This window comes from Rana temporaria, chromosome 3 (assembly GCF_905171775.1).
Source record: "Rana temporaria chromosome 3, aRanTem1.1, whole genome shotgun sequence".
In the NCBI taxonomy this organism is placed as follows: domain Eukaryota; kingdom Metazoa; phylum Chordata; class Amphibia; order Anura; family Ranidae; genus Rana; species Rana temporaria.
Window position 1 is genome coordinate 302,045,201 of NC_053491.1, and position 18,541 is coordinate 302,063,741.

General features: G+C 44.6%; 1 protein-coding gene across 1 annotated transcript in view; it reads right to left on the bottom strand.

Moving 5' to 3' along the window:
- LOC120930266 (E3 ubiquitin-protein ligase Jade-2-like) overlaps positions 1–18,541 on the bottom strand; it is a 1,253,604-nt gene that overhangs the window by 1,004,781 nt on the left and 230,282 nt on the right. The gene's annotated exons all lie outside the window — the stretch shown is intronic.

Here is an 18,541-nt window from a genome sequence, read left to right on the forward strand (position 1 = left end):
CAGTCCCCTGTAGTGCCCACAAGACCCCTTAATATAACATTGTCCCCATGGTTAACTGTCTATATAAATCATTTGTATTCATATACAATACAGCACAGTACACAGAATTTGCATACGTCATTAGAAAACATTTTTTATAATATATGAACATTGTGTTATTATAGGAGCTCCAATGCCAGTTGTCCGCGCCAAGCGCAGAAGGCGCCAGGCCGATGAGGAGGAGAGAGGAGATGCGGCAGAGGAGGATGCGGCAGAGGAGGACATGGATGAGGAGGAGCAGCCAGGGCCCTCCCACTCCCCAACCCCAGCTCCTGTTGAGGAGCAAGCTGAGGAGCTTCCCCCCCCACCACCCCAACTTCTCAAGCAGAAGAGAGCAGGAGGAAGAGAGCGGTCCTGTGAGCCTCATTCAGGAAGGTAAATATGTGCACAATGATTAATACATTTCAACAACAAAATGTAGATATAAAAATGGACAACATATAAAGCCCGCACCTGTCAGATTGTAGAACCATAATATGGTATTGATGCTAGAAGTATACAGGTAGTGCATAATTATTAGGCAAGTTGTATTTTTTGAGGATTCATTTTTTATTATTGAACAACAACCATGTTCTCAATGAACCCCAAAAACTCATTAATATCAAAGCTGAATTTTTTTGGAAGTAGTTTTTAGTTTGTTTTTAGTGTTAGTTATTTTCGGGGGATATCTGTGTGTGCAGGTGACTACTATTACTGTGCAGAATTATTAGGCAACTTAACCAAAAAATAAATAGATAGCCATTTCAATGATTTATTTTTAACAGTGAAACCAATATAACATCTCAACATTCACAAATACACATTTCTGACATTTAAAAACAAAACAAAAACAAATCAGTGACCAATATAGCCACCTTTCTTTGCAAGGACACTCAAAGCCTGACATCCATGGATTCTGTCAGTGTTTTGATCTGTTCACCATCAACATTGCGTGCAGCAGCAACCACAGCCTGCCAGACACTGTTCAGAGAGGTGTACTGTTTTCCCTCCTTGTAAATCCCACATTTGATGATGGACCACAGGTTCTCAATGGGGTTCAGATCAGGTGAACAAGGAGGCCATGTCATTACTTTTTTTTATTTAATACCCTTTCTTGCCAGCCACGCTGTGGAGTACTTTGACACGTGTGATGGAGCATTGTCCTGCATGAAAATCATGTTTTTCTTGAAGGATGGTGACTTTTTCCTGTACCACTGCTTGAAGAAGGTCTCTTCCATAATCTGGCAGTAGGACTGGGAGTTGAGCTTGACTCCATCCTCAATCCGAAAAGGCCCCACAAGCTCATCTTTGATGATACCAGCCCAAACCAGTACTCCACCACCACCTTGCTGGCGTCTGAGTCGGACTGGAGCTCCCTGCCCTTTACCAATCCAGCCACGGGCTCTTCCATCTGGCCCATCAAGACTCACTCTCATTTCAGCAGTCCCATAAAACCTTAGAAAAATCTTTCTTGAGATATTTATTGGCACAGTCTTGACGTTGCAGCTTGTGTGTCTTGTTCAGTGGTCATCGTCTTTCAGCCTTTCTTACCTTGGCCATGTCTCTGGGTATTGCACACCTTGTGCTTTTGGGCACCCCAGTGATGTTGCAGCTCTGAAATATGGCCAATCTTGTGGCAAGTGGCATCTTGGCAGCTGCACGCTTAACTTTTCTCAGTTCATGGGCAGTTATTTTGCACCTTGTTTTTCCACACGCTTCTTTTGTTTGATGATCACGCTTCAGAAGCTTTGCAACTTTAAGAGTGCTGCATCCCTCTGCTAGATATCTCTCTATTTTGGACTTTTCAGAGTCTGTCAAATCCTTCTTTTGGCCATTTTTGCCAAAGAAAAGGAAATTGACTAATAATTATGCACACCTGATATAGAGTGTTGATGTCATTAGACCACACACCTTCTCATTACAGAGATGTACATTACCTAATATGCCTAATCTGTAGTAGGCTTTCGAGCCTATACAGCTTGGAGTAAGACAACATGCATAAAGAGGATGATGTGGTCCAAATACTCATTTGCCTAATAATTCTGCACTCCCGGGATGTGTTAGACACATAACAAGTGTATACACATGATAATGATTGATTAATAAGCAAAAAAAATATTTATTTATTTGGTAACGTTATTTGAAATCCCAAATGTTTTTTTATTATATCCTAAAAGCATCAAGAGATCTGAAGAGGCAAAATATACTCATTGAAAAGACGCACCAGAAGATCCTTCAGAACCAGCGTAAGATGAGCTACCTCAACCAACAAAATGCTCTGCTAGAGCAGCAGCTATCGGGTCAGATTGCGGAAATGCACCGCATTCAAAAACGGATTGAGAGCTATATTAAATTTATTTTTGTATTAAAAAAACTTATTTTTTGGAAATGTTTCATTTCTTTTTGAGATAGAGTTGTAGGTTTTTCAACACATCTAACTTCACATCAAACAAATCACATCAACACATTTAACTTCATAATAAGCAAAAACATTTATACTATTATTTTATTTAACATTAACCTAGGACAAACTAAAGCACACGACACAGACACGACGAACACAAAATAAACTGTTGAAAAATGAACATAACAAAAGCAACAATATATATATATATATATACAAAGAGAGAGAGAGGGAGAGCAAGAAAGAGAGAGAATGCAGATGAGCTCTTGCAGTCAGCCCAATGGTTGCAGTATAAATGCCGCAAACAGGGTTTAACATAAGGTTCATTGTTATAGTTACACTTGCTGTTTAGATCCGGTCTGGTAGTCCGGTCTGGTAGCTTGTAGCGGAGGCTGTTGGTGGATCCGCTGTGCCAGAAAGGTCATGAAGCTTTACTCAGCATGGAGGCAGCAGCAGGAGTATTAAAATATAATATAACTAGACAATGCATTTCCTGAGGAAAATGCGAGTGGGAATGCTGAATAGCTTAATTGGTGAGCCCCTTGCCAAAGACATTCACCATAACCACTACACTATCTTTAGGACACACAGCTTCTTTCTCTATCTGCAAAGTATAGAGTATGCTGACTTCCTGGTCGCCCCTCCCCCCTCAATAGGTTTCCCCTCCCCCCCAGGTCAGTGAGGAGGAATATTGCACTGAGGTCAGGAAAGTTATTTATGGAAAGAAATAACATTACAAACGCTTTTAATCACAGATCTAATACATGATTTAAGCCTCCAAACAAAGCTTAATAAATCCTCAAACGTACATGCAATTGATACACGACTACACCGTTTGAAATACACGGCCCTTGTAAACGCATCGATATGAAATTTATGTAGATAAACTTAAAAATGTGGCCATTTCTGCGATTTAGAAAAGAGCGTCTTTTGTGAGTCTGCAGCAACATTTTTTAGATAATTTCACATGAGAGTCTATGAGACATAATTTCTGGCTGTTGCTCCAATAATTAAAACTAAAATACGTATCGCAGAATTGGTCACATTGCCATAAACAGACAAGCATAGCTACGTTTTGATCTAAAAATTGTGTATGAAAAGTAGATCTTGTGGGCGTGAGACCAATTTGTTTCCCCTTTTTGTAAAGATATTTTTAATTACAAAGATCTCCAATGTTAAGGTCACATGACAGACTCTAAATCCCCTCCATAGGATTACATTATAACCTATTGCATTTTTGTGAAAAATTCGCAAAACGTAAATTGCGTTTCACCAAAAAATTGTAAACGATAACGATCTGAAAAGTCATAGCCGGATAGCTAAATATTTTGTGACCGCTTTAAAGTTTTTTCAGTGTCTGTAAGTGAAAGTATGAAGTAGCTGAAACTTTTGGCATGGCATGTGAATTCAAAGGGGAAAAGGATGTTCTCATTGACTTCAATGTTTAAAAAAAGGGTCTAAAAGCTTAAAATTTATAAAAGTGTAAAAAGTAGAAAAAAACTTGAAGAAGTCCCATCATTAGGCTGAACGAGACGAACATTTTTACAGTTTGAATGGTCTCAATAGCTGAAAGTATGCCGAAGTTACGCAGAACCAAAAAACTTAAGGAATAATAAGATTACTAAATTTACGGATATCAATACTGGAAATGTTTATTAAAGCATTCACACTAATAAGATTAATACATTTACGGGTATCCATACTAGGAATGCTTATTAAAGCATTCCCACTAAGTATCACACAGGCATGATTTTACATGCAGTAGTGGTAATAGTAATACATAGCATAAAAACACTTGGGGAATACTTTACAGCATCAGTAGTGGTCATAGTAGTCAATAGTGTACCAAAAAATTGGGACACAGGTTGTCTTGACTGAGCTGTAATAGTAGTAGTAGACATTGACAATACAGTGTCAAATCACTCGGGCAAGAGGTGCCATGATGAACAGCAGTCTTAATAAGAGTATATAGGGTGTGAAATAACTGCTGACATAGGTGTCTTGACTGGGCAGCAGAAGCAGCAGTAGTAGTATTAACAGTAGTAGTTGATACAGAGTCATATCACATGGGCAGGAGGTGCCATGATGAACAGCAGTAGGAATAGGAGTATATAGAGTGTCAAATAACTGCTGACATAGGTGTCTTGACTGGGCAGCAGCAGCAGAAGCAGCAGTAGTATTAACAGTAGTAGTTGATACAGAGTCATATCACATGGGCAGGAGGTGCCATCATGAACAGCAGTAGGAATAGGAGTATATAGAGTGTCAAATAACTGCTGACATAGGTGTCTTGACTGGGCAGCAGCAGCAGAAGCAGCAAGTAGTATTAACAGTAGTAGTTGATACAGAGTCATATCACATGGGCAGGAGGTGCCATGATGAACAGCAGTAGGAATAGGAGTATATAGAGTGTCAAATAACTGCTGACATAGGTGTCTTGACTGGGCAGCAGCAGCAGAAGCAGCAGTAGTATTAACAGTAGTAGTTGATACAGAGTCATATCACATGGGCAGGAGGTGCCATCATGAACAGCAGTAGGAATAGGAGTATATAGAGTGTCAAATAACTGCTGACATAGGTGTCTTGACTGGGCAGCAGCAGCAGCAGAAGCAGCAGTAGTAGTATTAACAGTAGTAGTTGATACAGAGTCATATCACATGGGCAGGAGTTGCCATGATGTACAGCAGTCTTAATAAGAGTATTAGGGTGTGAAATAACTGCTGACATAATTGTCTTGACTGATCCAAAGGAGTCATGGGAGAAAATCATTGTGGTCAGATGAGACTATAATATAATTTTTTGATCATAATTTCACTAACCGTGTTCGGAGGAAGAATAATGATGAGTACCATGCCAAGAACGCCATCCCTAATGTGAAGCATGGGGGTGGTAGCATCATGCTTTGGTGGTGTTTTTCTGCACATGGGACAGGGTGACTGCACTGTATTAAGGAGAGGATGACCGGGGCCATGTATTGCAAGATTTTGGGCAACAACCTCCTTCCCTGAGTTAGAGCTTTGAAGATGGGTCGAGGCTGGGTCTTCCAACATGAGAATGACCCAAGCACACAGCCAGGATAACCAAGGATTGGCTCTGTAAGGAGCATATCAAGGTTCTGGCGTGGCCTAGCCAGTCTCCAGACCTAAACCCAATAGAGAATCTTTGGAGGGAGCTCAAACTCCGTGTTTCTCAGCGATAGCCCAGAAACATGACTGATGTAGAGAAGATCTGTGTGGAGGAGTGGGCCAAAATCCCTCCTCCAGTGTGTGCAAAGCTGGTGTAAAACTACAAGAAATGTTTGACCGCTGTAATTGCAAAGAAAGCCTACTGTACCAAATATTAACATTGATTTTCTCTGATGTTGAAATAGTTATATTCAGCACTGTAAATACATCAGGTCCGGGGCTTCATCAGGGAATGCATGGCAAGGGACCCTTCAGCGCCCTGAACCGACGACGGGTGCCAGAAAGTCACCGCCGATCCAGGACTCATTCATCTTTATGAATGTGAGTCTGTCCACGGAGTCTGTGGACAGACGGGTCCTCTTGTCCGTGACCACCCCACCTGCCGCGCTGAATGTCCGCTCAGATAGTACGCTGGAGGGGGGGCAAGACAATAACTCCAGCGCATACTGAGCGAGCTCGCGGCAGGTGTCCAATCTGGCAACCCAGTACTCCATGGGGTCGTCGGTGCTCATACTGTCAGAAGCACCGACGGACGCCATGTAGTCTGCCACCATGTGGGCCAGCCGCTGGTGGTGACTGCTGCTGCTGCTGCTGGTGGTGGTACTGGGTCGCTCGGTTTGGAAGAACATCCTCATCTCTTCCATTAGGTCCCCTGCTCGGCTGCAGCTGGGTGCAGCCACCTGCTGGGTGAGATGAGGGGGGACAACTGGAGGCCGGGGAGTTGCCTGCTCCAACCGTCTGACAATGGCTGCCTGCAGTTCCTCCATCCGGTGCTGCCTCCGGCTGGCTGGGATGAACTGCTCCAGTTTCCCCTTGCACCTGGGATCCAAAAGGGTGGCCATCCAGAAATCATCCCTCGTCTTGATGGTCTTAACCCGGGGGGTCCCTCCTGAGGCATCTGAGCATGTGGGCAGCCATGGGGAAGAGCACAGCCCGCTGTGACTCCTCAATGCTGGCCAGGTGAATGAGGTGCGACTCTTCTTCCCTGAGGCGCTGCTGGTCAAACTCAGACATGCCCAACCCCCGGACTATCGGTGCCCCCAACACCGGCTCTCCCTCCTGACCAGGCCCTGACTCCGGGACGACACCAGCAAACCACCTCCTCCTCCTCTTCATCATCATCCTCCTCCTCCTCCTCCTCCTCCTGGTCCTGGCCCTGGTCTCGGTGGAGCATTGCTGACTCCTCCTGCTCCACCAAGGCACTCTCCCCAGCCTCGAGCAGGCGATCTAGTGTCCTCTCCAGCATGAACAGTATTGGCAGCACGCTATTGAGGCCAATTTGCTCACTGCTGACCATCTTGGTCGCCTGCTCGAAGGAGGACAACACTTGGCAGACCTGGTTTATCTGCCCCCACTGCGCACAGGCGATGAAAGGGAGTTGTGGTGAAGCCCTCTGAGTGCCTAGTTCCATCAGGTACTCCCTCACCGCCCCTTTGCTGCTGCCCACAACCTCTTCAGCATGTGGAGGGTGGAGTTCCACCGCGTCACACTGTCCACAATCAGCCTGTGAAGGGGCAGATTGTACTTCCGCTGCAATTTGGACAGGGACGCGGTAGCGGTTGGGGAGCGCCTGAAGTGGCTGGCAATCCTACGCGCCTTTGCCACAATGTCACTCAACCCTGGATAAGTGCGCAGGAACTTCTGCACCACCAGGTTGAGGACATGTGCCAGACAGGGCACGTGCGTCAGACTGCCAGCATGGAGGGCGGCGAGTAGGTTGCTGCCGTTATCGCAGACAACCATACCTGGCTGGAGCCTTCGGGGTGTCAGCCACTTCTGGACCTGAGCTTGAAGTGCTTTCAGCACTTCTTCTGCAGTGTGTCTCCGGTCCCCTAAACTAACAAGCTGGAGCACGGCCTGACAGCGCACGTGCCCCACACTTGAGTAGCTACGGGGGCGCTTGCTGGGAGGCTCAGCAGCTGCGGAGACAGTGGCTTGAGGGAGACCAGCAGTTCTCCCCTGGACCCCCCGGGGCGGCACCACAAGATCGGTTGCCGACGATCCCTCACCGACGCCTCGGAGGGAAACCCAATGGGCCGTGAAGCTGATGTAGCGTCCCTGCCCATGCCTGCTGGTCCAGCCATCCATTGTCAGATGAACCCTGTCGCTGACAGCGTGATCCAGCGACAGGGTTACATTCTGCACAATGTGCTGGTGTAGGGCAGGGACACCAGTCCTGGCAAAGAAATGGCGGCTGGGGACACGCCATTGGGGTTGGGCCTGCTCCAACATCTGCCTGAAGGGGTTGCTGTCAACTATGTTGAAGGGCAGCAGATGTTGGGCAATAACCCTTGCCAGGAGCCCATTGAGGGAACGCACACGTCGGTCTCCAGGGGGGAAGGGAGTGGTGCGGTCAAAGGCGTCTGAAATCGACGCCTGGCGCCGGACGGCAGTGCGGGACACAGACGTGGAGGGTGCTGTGGAAGTAGAGGTCTGGCTGCCGGTACCAGTACCTCTACTAGAGGGAGCGGGGGGGCATGACCTGCTGGAAACAGATGAAGATGTGGCAGGGGCTGCTGTACCCTGCTCACTTGTGGTGGTGGCGCTGCTACCACCACCACGCTTCATCTCCTCATACAACGCCCAGTGGTTTATCCTCAGGTGCTGGTTCAGGGCTGTGGTACCCACCCGAGCCAAACACACTTCCCTCTCTTCACCCTCACTTTACAAATCCGGCAGATGGCCACGGTAGGGTTGTCTGCCACCAGGGTAAAGAAATTCCAGACAGGTGACTTCAGCACCGCCCTCCTGTCAGATGGGGTGACGCTTACTTGCACCTGCTGGATTCGGTGCGCACAGGTGGAGCTGCCTGCTGCTGCTGCTGCTGCTGCTGCTCTCCTCCCCTGACACCTCCTGCTGCCATCACCAGTGGAGACCCTGACGATGGTCTCCCTGGTGGTGACCTGGCGCACCGTTTCACCAGGGTGCCTACCTTCCCCGTCGTCACTGACGTAGTGAGCCGACGCGTCAGATGGCAACCATGATGGGTCACCCTCTTCGCCCCCAGAGATGTCAGACCAAGGGCTGAGATGTGTTGGTCTGAGGGAACCAACGTGACATGGAGCCTCTAGCCTGGCTCCGCTGTCCCCTCACCCACGCCTGGGTCTGACTAGGTGCTGCTGTTTCCTGCACCAAAACAGCAGCACCAGTTTGAAGGGATGTCCTCTGGGATACTGCCAGCAGGTATCCCATCCTCCTCATCCATCCCTTCAAAAAGGTCCTGACCATCAGGACAGAGCTGGAGGTCTGCCTGATGCATGGCCTCCCCCAAGAGATCCCTATCACTGTCGCTGTCGAACAGTAAGATGCTGGACTCTGGGGGCTGGGGGGGGGTAGTACAGGCAAAGGTGTAATGGTGGTACTACTGTGAGTCGGGACCGACGACTCAGTGGCACTGCTGTGCCCCATGTAGTCCACCACTACTTGAGCCTGAGATGGCAATATCGGGCGGCTGCCCGATGGAAGAACTCCCGGATCAGGCGTACTCCCCCTTGCAACCCGATCCTCTACCACTAGTAGGGGCACGAGAGGTACCCCGTGCTGGCAGCGATCCTGCACTGGGAGTAACTCCCCCTACCCCTACTGCCACGGCCACGGATGCGCTCATAATTGCTGATATGTGTGTGGGTGGGTTAAACTTTATTGGGGGGGAAAATGTGAACAAAATGTGTTTTTGTGTTTTTTTTTACAAGACAGGCACGCAGACAAAGACGTACACAGACAGCTACTAAACTATAAGAAAAGTAGTACACCAGACAAGGACTACAAAATTAAAGAAAAAAAAAAAAAAGCACTAAACAAACACTAACTTTTTTTTTTTTTTTTTTTTTAAACACAAAACACAGACACTAAACACACACTAAGCTAAGCTAGATGAAATAAATGTACACTAACAGTGTGTACACTTACTACACAAAATTTAACTAAACTGAACACAAAACTTAGCTTTTATAAAAGCTCTTTAGGGAAAACTAAACAAAATTTGAACTGAGATGCCTATCAAATATCACTGAACAGCGAACCTGCAAGATCTGACAGTAACACAAGATGAACAAAACTTAGCTTTTAGAAAAGCTCTTTTATAAAGCTCAGTCAATATGTGTTCTGAAATCTCTTGCAAATATAACTGAACAGGGAGGATTGCAGGATCAAACAGTAACACAAATGAAAAAAACAGCACAAAACAGCACAAAACGTAGCTTTGAAAAAAGCTCTTGGGTCTATTGCTTGAAAAAAGCAGTTGATATACTGGAAAAGATCCACTGGAATCACTAAATAGCAATGCTGGTGATGATCTAAATCAATCAAGAACAAAGACACAGGAAACCAGGAACACAGAAACAGCCTCCACACTCTATAGCCAGCTTCTGAATCTGCAATGAAATGGTGCTGGGAGTGAGCTTATATAATGTCCATGCAGGCAGGTTCCTATTGGTATGCTAACCTGTGACGAGTGTGGAAGGAGAACTCTGATTGGCTCTGATGCAAAAGGGCGGAGCAAATAATCGCGCAATATTCCTATTGCCGAATATTCGCATTGCGAATATTCGGCAATATAAAATGATCGCTTCAGCTACTCGGCCCCAATGGCTCTAATCATACCAGCAAGGCTTTCAGACGTCTATGGAGATCACTAGGATGTGATCTGTTTTAAAAATGAAACTGTAAAAATCGCTCTGATGCGGAAGATCGGGGCGAGGAAAATAATCGCGCGATATTGCGTTTGCCGAATAATCGCATTGCGATCTTTCTGGAAAATTCAATGAACGCTTCAGCTACTCGGCCCAGGGTCTCTAATGATACCAGCAATGCTTTTAGACGTCGATGGAGATATCTAGGATGTGATCTGATTCAAAAAAAAAATTGTAAAAAATCGAATATTCGCATTGCGAATATTCACCGCGAATTTCGAAATATAGCGCGATTTCTCGAATATGCTATATTCGAGTCGAATATTCGCAATGCGAATATTCGTGAGCAACACTAATATCCATCTGGCTTCAGTCTGTAGCAGACGCTTATCAGCATCCCCACCACGTTCATTCAGTGGTATATGTGCTAAGGCATAGAAACCTAGCATTGCACGGTTGTGATTATGGAATAATCCTATGTGCCGGCTAATGGGTGTTTCCATTAGCTTTTTAGATACTGATAGGACGTGATCTCTAATCCTGCAAAAGAAATTGCGTTTCGTCTTTCCCACATAAAAAGACCCACAATTGCACTTCATTAGATATATTATCCCCACTGTTTGACAGGTTGCACGAAATTTTGGTGACCATGTGTCTCCATTCGGGAGGGTAATGCTAGTACCCCTCAGAATGTAGCGACAAAAGTTGCATTTGCCACAGGGGAAAGTGCCCAACTGAGTAGGTTTAGGAATAGTTTGAACCGCATAGTGGCTTGAGACTGCTTTATCTTTAATCGATAACGAACGCTTAAAGGTAATTTGAGGTGTAGAATTGATATACTTGCTAATTTTCTCATCCGAGGTGAGTAAGTACCAAAATTTGTTATAAATTTTGCGGATTGAGCCATGTTGGCGATTAAAGCGTGTAATCACTCTGGTGGTATTGGTTTTGGGTGTGTCTTTGGATTTATATATGAGGGAGTTTCTCTGTAAGGCACTTGCCTTATTGTAGGCCCTACGTAGGCAAGTTTTACTGTAGCCTCTGGTCTTTAAGCGTGAATACAGTAATGCAGCTTCCCTTTTAACCACTTACCCCCCGGAACATATTGCTGCCTAAAGACCAGAGTACTTTTTGCGATTCGGGACTGCGTCGCTTTAACAGACAATTGCGCGGTCGTGCGACGTGGCTCCCAAACAAAATTGGCGTCCTTTTTTCCCACAAATAGAGCTTTCTTTTGGTGGTATTTGATCACCTCTGCGTTTTTTATTTTTTGCGCTATAAACAAAAATAGAGCGACAATTTTGAAAAAAATTAATATTTTTTACTTTTTGCTGTAATAAATATCCCCCAAAAATATATAAAAAAACATTTTTTTTCCTCAGTTTAGGCCGATACGTATTCTTCTACATATTTTTCGTAAAAAAAATCGCAATAAGCGTTTATTGATTGGTTTGCGCAAAAGTTATAGCGTTTACAAAATAGGGGGTATTTTTATGGCATTTTTATTAATATTTTTTTTACTAGTAATGGCGGCGATCAGCGATTTTTTTTTCGGTATTGCGACATTATGGCGGACACTTCAGACATTTTTGACACATTTTTGGGACCATCGGCATTTTTATAGCGATCAGTGCTATAAAAATGCATTAGATTACTATAAAAATGCCACTGGCAGTGAAGGGGTTAACACTAGGGGGCGGGGAAGGGGTTAAGTATGTCCTTGTGTGTTCTTACTGTGGGGGGGGGTGGCCTCACTAGGGGAAACACTGATCTTCTGTTCATACATTGTATGAACAGAAAATCAGCATTTCCCCCGCTGACAGGAACGAGAGCTGTGTGTTTACACACACAGCTCCCGTTCCCCGCTCTGTACCGAGCGATCGCGTGTGCCCGGCGGCGATCGCGCCCGCCGGGCACACGCACGGGAGTCGGGGGCGAGCGGGGAGCGCGCGCACGCGCCCCCTAGTGGCGGCTATACGATAGGACGTATAGCTACGGGCTCTCGCCCAGGAGAGCCGACCTGCCGCCGTATAATGACGGTGCGAGGTCGGCTACTAGTTAAAGTCGCTCTCTTGAGAGCAATTACGTCTCAGTCGTAGGTATTGACTGTAGGGTATACTGTTGATAAGGGACTTAGGGTGTGAACTAGTGCCGTGCAACAAACTGTTGCCAGCCGTAGGCTTCCTATGTAGCGTGGAACAGAGAAAACCGCCCTCATCTATATACAATTCCACGTCCAGAAAGGTGATGTGTTCCTGGCTGAAATTGTGCGAGAATTTTAAATTATAGTGATTGATTTGAAGACCGTCCAAGAAAGCCACCAACTCCTCTCTAGGCCCCACCCACACCATGAAAACATCGTCAATATAGCGGTGCCATGTGAGCACGCTATCCGACGAGTTACCGTTATGTTCCTCACTAAACAAGTCGCGCTCCCACCCCCCCAGGTACAAGTTAGCATAGGAGGGGGCACAGCCCGCCCCCATAGCCACACCTTGCACCTGGAGGTAGTGGGAGCGCTTGAAAAGAAAGATATTGTTAGTGAGTATGAACTCGAGCATCTCGATTATAAAATTGTTGTACTTGGACGTATTCTTATCACGTTCATTAAGAAAACTCCTCACCACTTGAGTGCCAAAGGCATGGGGAATAGAGTTGTAAAGTGCCTCAATATTGATGGCTACTAGCCATGCATTTGGGGGAATGTTAAGTCCATCAACAATTTTGAGGAGCTCTATCGTATCTTTGACATGAGAAAACAGGCTTTGCACGTGTGGATACAGGTATTCATCAATTATTCGACTTATATTCTCAGTCAAGGAACCACAGCCTGATACAATGGGACGGCCTGGGGGTGGTAGGGTACCCTTGTGGATTTTGGGTAAGGCGTAAAAAGTGGGAGTTGTAGGACTTAGAACGTTCAAGAATTGAAGTGTATTGTCGTCGATAATTCCTGCACGGTGAGCCCGGTTCAAAATTGAGCGGTATTTGGTGATGCTTTGTGTCAACATTGAGGCTGGTACAGGTCTATACCATTCTCTATTGCTGAGGATCCTATGACACATTTCCTCATAGCCTGCCCCATCCATCACAACGATGTTGCCCCCTTTGTCAGAAGGTTTGATGACCAAGTCATCATTGTTACGGATGGAATTGAGAGCTGTTCTGAGTTTAAGACTTAAATTGGGTGCAGTACCTATTTTCCAATTGGTAGCCTCTATGGCCTTAGTGACCTGCAGGACAAACGCCCAGATGTTGGGGTTGCCCTGTAGAACAGGAAATGATCTGGACTTGGGCTTATAGGATTTTGGTGGTACGTAGACAGGTTTATTGAGTCTGGACTGTACTAGACTACCCGGCTGGATACCAGGAAGCTGGTATGTCCATCCTTCCTCTTCAGGGTTGCTTTCCTCCCAGAGGGACATTAAGTCCTGTAGGGCTTGCAACTCTTGGAGAGAGGCATTGTCCAAAATGGAATTATCATTACTGGAGGTAATTGGTGAAGCATCTGTTTTATCATATAGAACCTTATACATGAGGCGCCGGGCGAAGAGGTGCAAGTCCTTAACAAGTTCGAACTTGTCAGCCTCGCCGTCCGGGCAAAACGATAGACCAAGTTGTAATACGGTCCCTTGATCTGGAGTGAGTGGGTACGAAGAGAGGTTAATGATGTTTTTGTTGTCAATCTCTTTCTTAACTTCTTCCTTATTTTTCATGTCCCGGTCTACATTGTTGTGTGGGCCGGGACCAGCTCTTTTACTGTCTGCTGAGTATTAGATGCAGAGGCATTAGGTTTTCTCTCCATAGAAAAAATCGGTGCGGGTCTCAAATCTGTTATTGGGTTAGGGACTAACTGATTATGCCCCTGTGGGGTAGGGGTCATGGGGGGCTCAAGGGTTGAGGTTATCATTACACTCGGAGGAGGCGTTGGGAGCATAAGGGAGGTGTTGCTCACTGAGCTGGCATTGCTGGTAGATTGCCTAGCACGTGATCTCTGAGATCGAGAGCGCTTGTCCTGGGAGCGAGAGATCTCCTGTAGACTTCGATCTAAGTCGCTTTTGCGTTTCTTATTGTCTACAGCATTCCGCCTTTCTATTGGAATATAGGACGTCGAGGATACAGATGATGTATCTGATCCTCTTCTTGGACTAATGGCTTTTGATTGGCCTTTGTTCTCAAAAGTTTTTTTAGAAATATTACTTTTACGTTGGAAATTGCTAGGCCATCTATATGCCTGCGCACTGTCATAAGCACTCTTGTCCCTTTGAAACTTGCTCTCTTTCATTTTAATTAAGTTTGTGGCATATTTGGTTAAGTGAGTCTTGAGTTGGTCATCATAGAGAGCGTAACCTGTAAAGGTACGTATATTTTTATTCAGATCTTGCCAATCTTTGATCTCATTGTCTATGTTGACCATGTCAAGACCATATTGTTCACAAAGTATGTGCATCATATTAATGGAGCAATTATGTAAATTAGACTCCCAGGCCTCTTTGACTTTATTTTCTACCTTATTAATATTGGGGAAGATCTGTACCCTAAGACCCCATGGGATAATTTTATTTGCAATATACTGTTGAAAAAACTCCCTATGCCAAAAGAGGCGAGTTTTTTTCTCCACTAATCTCTGTAGTCCCAAGAAAAAATGATTAGCATCATCTTCAGACGCTTCATCCTTAACCCTTGATTTTCTGACGTCCGCCACAAACCCCTCCCCTGCCATACTGTCAGAGTGGTTATAACATGTAACCAAGAGCCCGAATGCTTCTATCCAGTGAGATGGACAAATATACCTAGTGACTATAACAAAAAATGAGAGAAAAGGTATACGATAAAGATGAAACAACTAACATCAAAAATGTCTTAACATATTGGACCAAAATCTTGGTATTGGTCGAAAATTATCTTGTATTGCATTCAAGAAATAACAAATGAATGGGGTTTGAGAAGGCTAAAGTTTTCAAAAATGTGTGAGCTCTATCTGAAAGTTTGATGGGTGTTTAAAGCCACCCTTAGTATAGATATAGATTAGATTATAGAGCGCACACTGATTAAAGGTGAAAGGCCATCTGCAACATAATTCCACTTAGAATATGGTTTAGAGAAGATTCCTGTAACAGGATGGGGTGTGGAATTTTAAATGTTGCAAAATGGATGTATATAACAAATATATATTTAAGCCTGGTCAAACCCCAAACAAATGGAATATACAAGCACAATTGATTAAGTAAAAAAGATTTATTACAAACACATAGAAAAAATATAGAAACTTTGACATATGTTTAAAATATTCAGACAAGAAATAGAAAAAGTACTAGTGGTGCAAATAACTGCACATAGTCCTCTCTATCACACAATGGGGCTTCAATACACATTCAGATGAGCTAATTACTAATCACTATCCACACAGCCTGGCTCCGCATTTAAAGGGGTTAATTACTACAGTTGACAAGTCACATTCCACATCTTATCATCAATAGACTTTTCACACAAACCGTGTCATTAGCATCACCCAATGGAAGACCTTCGAAGCAGACGTAATTAGCACAATGGACACAGAATGCAATCACAGCAAGCCCCAACTACAGCCAGGGGGACTTAATTAGCATCTCAACAGTCTATGTTAAGCATTGAAGGAGACATTCTCTTATTGACCTGTTGTGGACAGAATTAACCAAACTGTAATATTCCAAGATATCCTGCAAAACATGAATTATCATTAATGTCCCATCTCATGTAATCCGAGTAATCAGTTCTCAGTCATCCTATGCCCCTAAGGGACATAGGATGACCCTAGACCCATTAGTGAAGCTGGCACAGGAGTACCCCACATCCTTCAAAAGTCTCTGGGTGTCACAGGCCATTCCGTTACAGCACCCAAGAACGATTTACCAACATCTGGGCATTATGGCTAGAATACATTTACGATGAGTATCATCCAGTCTGGACTTGGCACTGCTAGAATTGGCGGAACCATCCCTCCAACTGTGTATTCAGCCTCAACAGCAGTGAGACAATGCTTACTTTTGGTGACTGCTGATAAGGCCATCTCTTATCCCCCAACACTCTTCCCTCCTCTTTTTAAGTCTGCTATTATTTTTGCTTTAAATGAGTGGCGGACTTGGTGTGAGCGATTATACATTTTTTATTTTGTGAGAAGTTAAGGTAAAGTACCTGTTCCTTTTTTTTTTTTTTTTTTCCGTCTTAGGGTGTAAACTACGTTCTCTTATTTCTGATACTCGGTTTACATTTTATTTTGTAATGCATAATCATTATCGTGGGGGAGGTCACCTCTCATGAGGATGATGCTGATACTCCCCCTCTGTGTTTCAACATGCTCTGGAGTGGCTCTTGTAATGGTGATGGGCTGTGGGAGCTTAGATGGAGTTTTTTTGTGCCCCGCTACCCCTGTATTTGATCCAGTTGGGCTACCTAGACTGTAAACAAATGCCGCGTACACACCATCACTTTATGTGATGAAAAAAAAACGACATTTTTAAAAACGTCAATTTAAATGACCGTGTGTGGGGGAAAACGTTGTTTTATGTCTTGTAAAAAACGACAAAAAAATTGACGCGTGCTTCAATTTTATGTGTCGTTTTTCAAAACATAGTTTTTTGTTTCACAAAAATTGACCGTGTGTAGCAAAAAACGACGTTTAAAACAACGTTTTTAAACCCACGCATGCCCAGAAGCTAGTTATGAAGCGAGCTTCAATGGAAAAAAGTGGTGAACGTAACCTCGCTTTGCTAGAGCATTGTGAAAAAACGATGGTGTGTAGGCAACGTCGTTTTTGAAAATTGAAGTTTCAAAAACGTCGTTTTTTACTTCACAGAAAATGTCGTTTTTTTCCCATCACATAAAGTGATGGTGTGTACGCGGCATGATACTTTTCCGGGTTTACTTTTTCTATGTTTTTGTGAGACTAGGTTTGGATTGTGGTTTTCCTTGTTGGGATCACTCAATGAACGAGTCAGTAGTTATGTCTTCCTGGCCGCTGCTCACTTCCTTTGAGTAGAGTCCTATGGTTATAATGCCTTACATTTTTTATTTTCCTTTTTTTATCATTTGTACTATTATATATTGCACATGTACTCAAGAAGCTTATATTTCAACCTTACTGAATATGTTTTATATGACATGTTATTTTTTTTTCTTTAACCACTTGCCGACCGCCGCATGTATATGTACGTCCACAGAATGGCACGTACAGGCAGATGGGCGTACATGTACGTCCCCGCCTTTCCACGGGTCGGGGGTCCGATCGGGACCCCCCCGCTACATGCGGCGGTCGGATACCCGCGGGGAGCGATCCGGGACGACGGCGCGGCTATTCGTTTATAGCCACTCCATCGCGATCGCTCCCCGGAGCTGAAGAACGGGGAGAGCCGTATGTAAACACGGCTTCCCCGTGCTTCACTGTGGCGGCTGCATCGATCGAGTGATCCCTTTTATAGGGAGACTCGATCGATGACGTCAGTCCTACAGCCACACCCCCCTACAGTTGTAAACACACACTAGGTGAACACTAACTCCTACAGCGCCACCTGTGGTTAACTCACAAACTGCAACTGTCATTTTCACAATAAACAATGCAATTTAAATGCATTTTTTGCTGTGAAAATGACAATGATCCCAAAAATGTGTCAAAATTGTCCGAAGGGTCCGCCATAATGTTGCAGTCACGAAAAAAATAAAATAATTAATAAAAATGCAATAAAACTATCCCCTATTTTGTAAACGCTATAAATTTTGCGCAAACCAATCGATAAACGCTTGCGATTTTTTTTACCAAAAATAGGTAGAAGAATACGTATCGGCCTAAACTGAGGAAAAAAATAATTATATATGTTTTTGGGGGATATTTATTATAGCAAAAAGTAAAAAATATTGATTTTTTTTCAAAATTGTCGCTCTATTTTTGTTTATAGCGCAAAAAATATAAACCGCAGAGGTGATCAAATACCACCAAAGGAAAGCTCTATTTGTGGGGAAAAAAGGACCCCAATTTTGTTTGGGAGCCACGTCGCACGACCGTGCAATTGTCTGTTAAAGCGACGCAGTGCCGAATCGCAAAACCTGGCCTGGGCATTTAGCTGCCTAAAGGTCCGGGGCTTAAGTGGTTAATAAAGATTATGGGCTAGATTCAGGTAGCTCGGCGCATAGTTTATCCGGCGTAGCGTATCGAATATATGCTACGCCAATGACGCGCACAGAGCAGTATTCACAAAGCACTCACCCCGTACGTTGCCGCGGCGTAGCATAATATGGTCCGCGTAAGCCTGCCTAATTCAAAGTAGGCT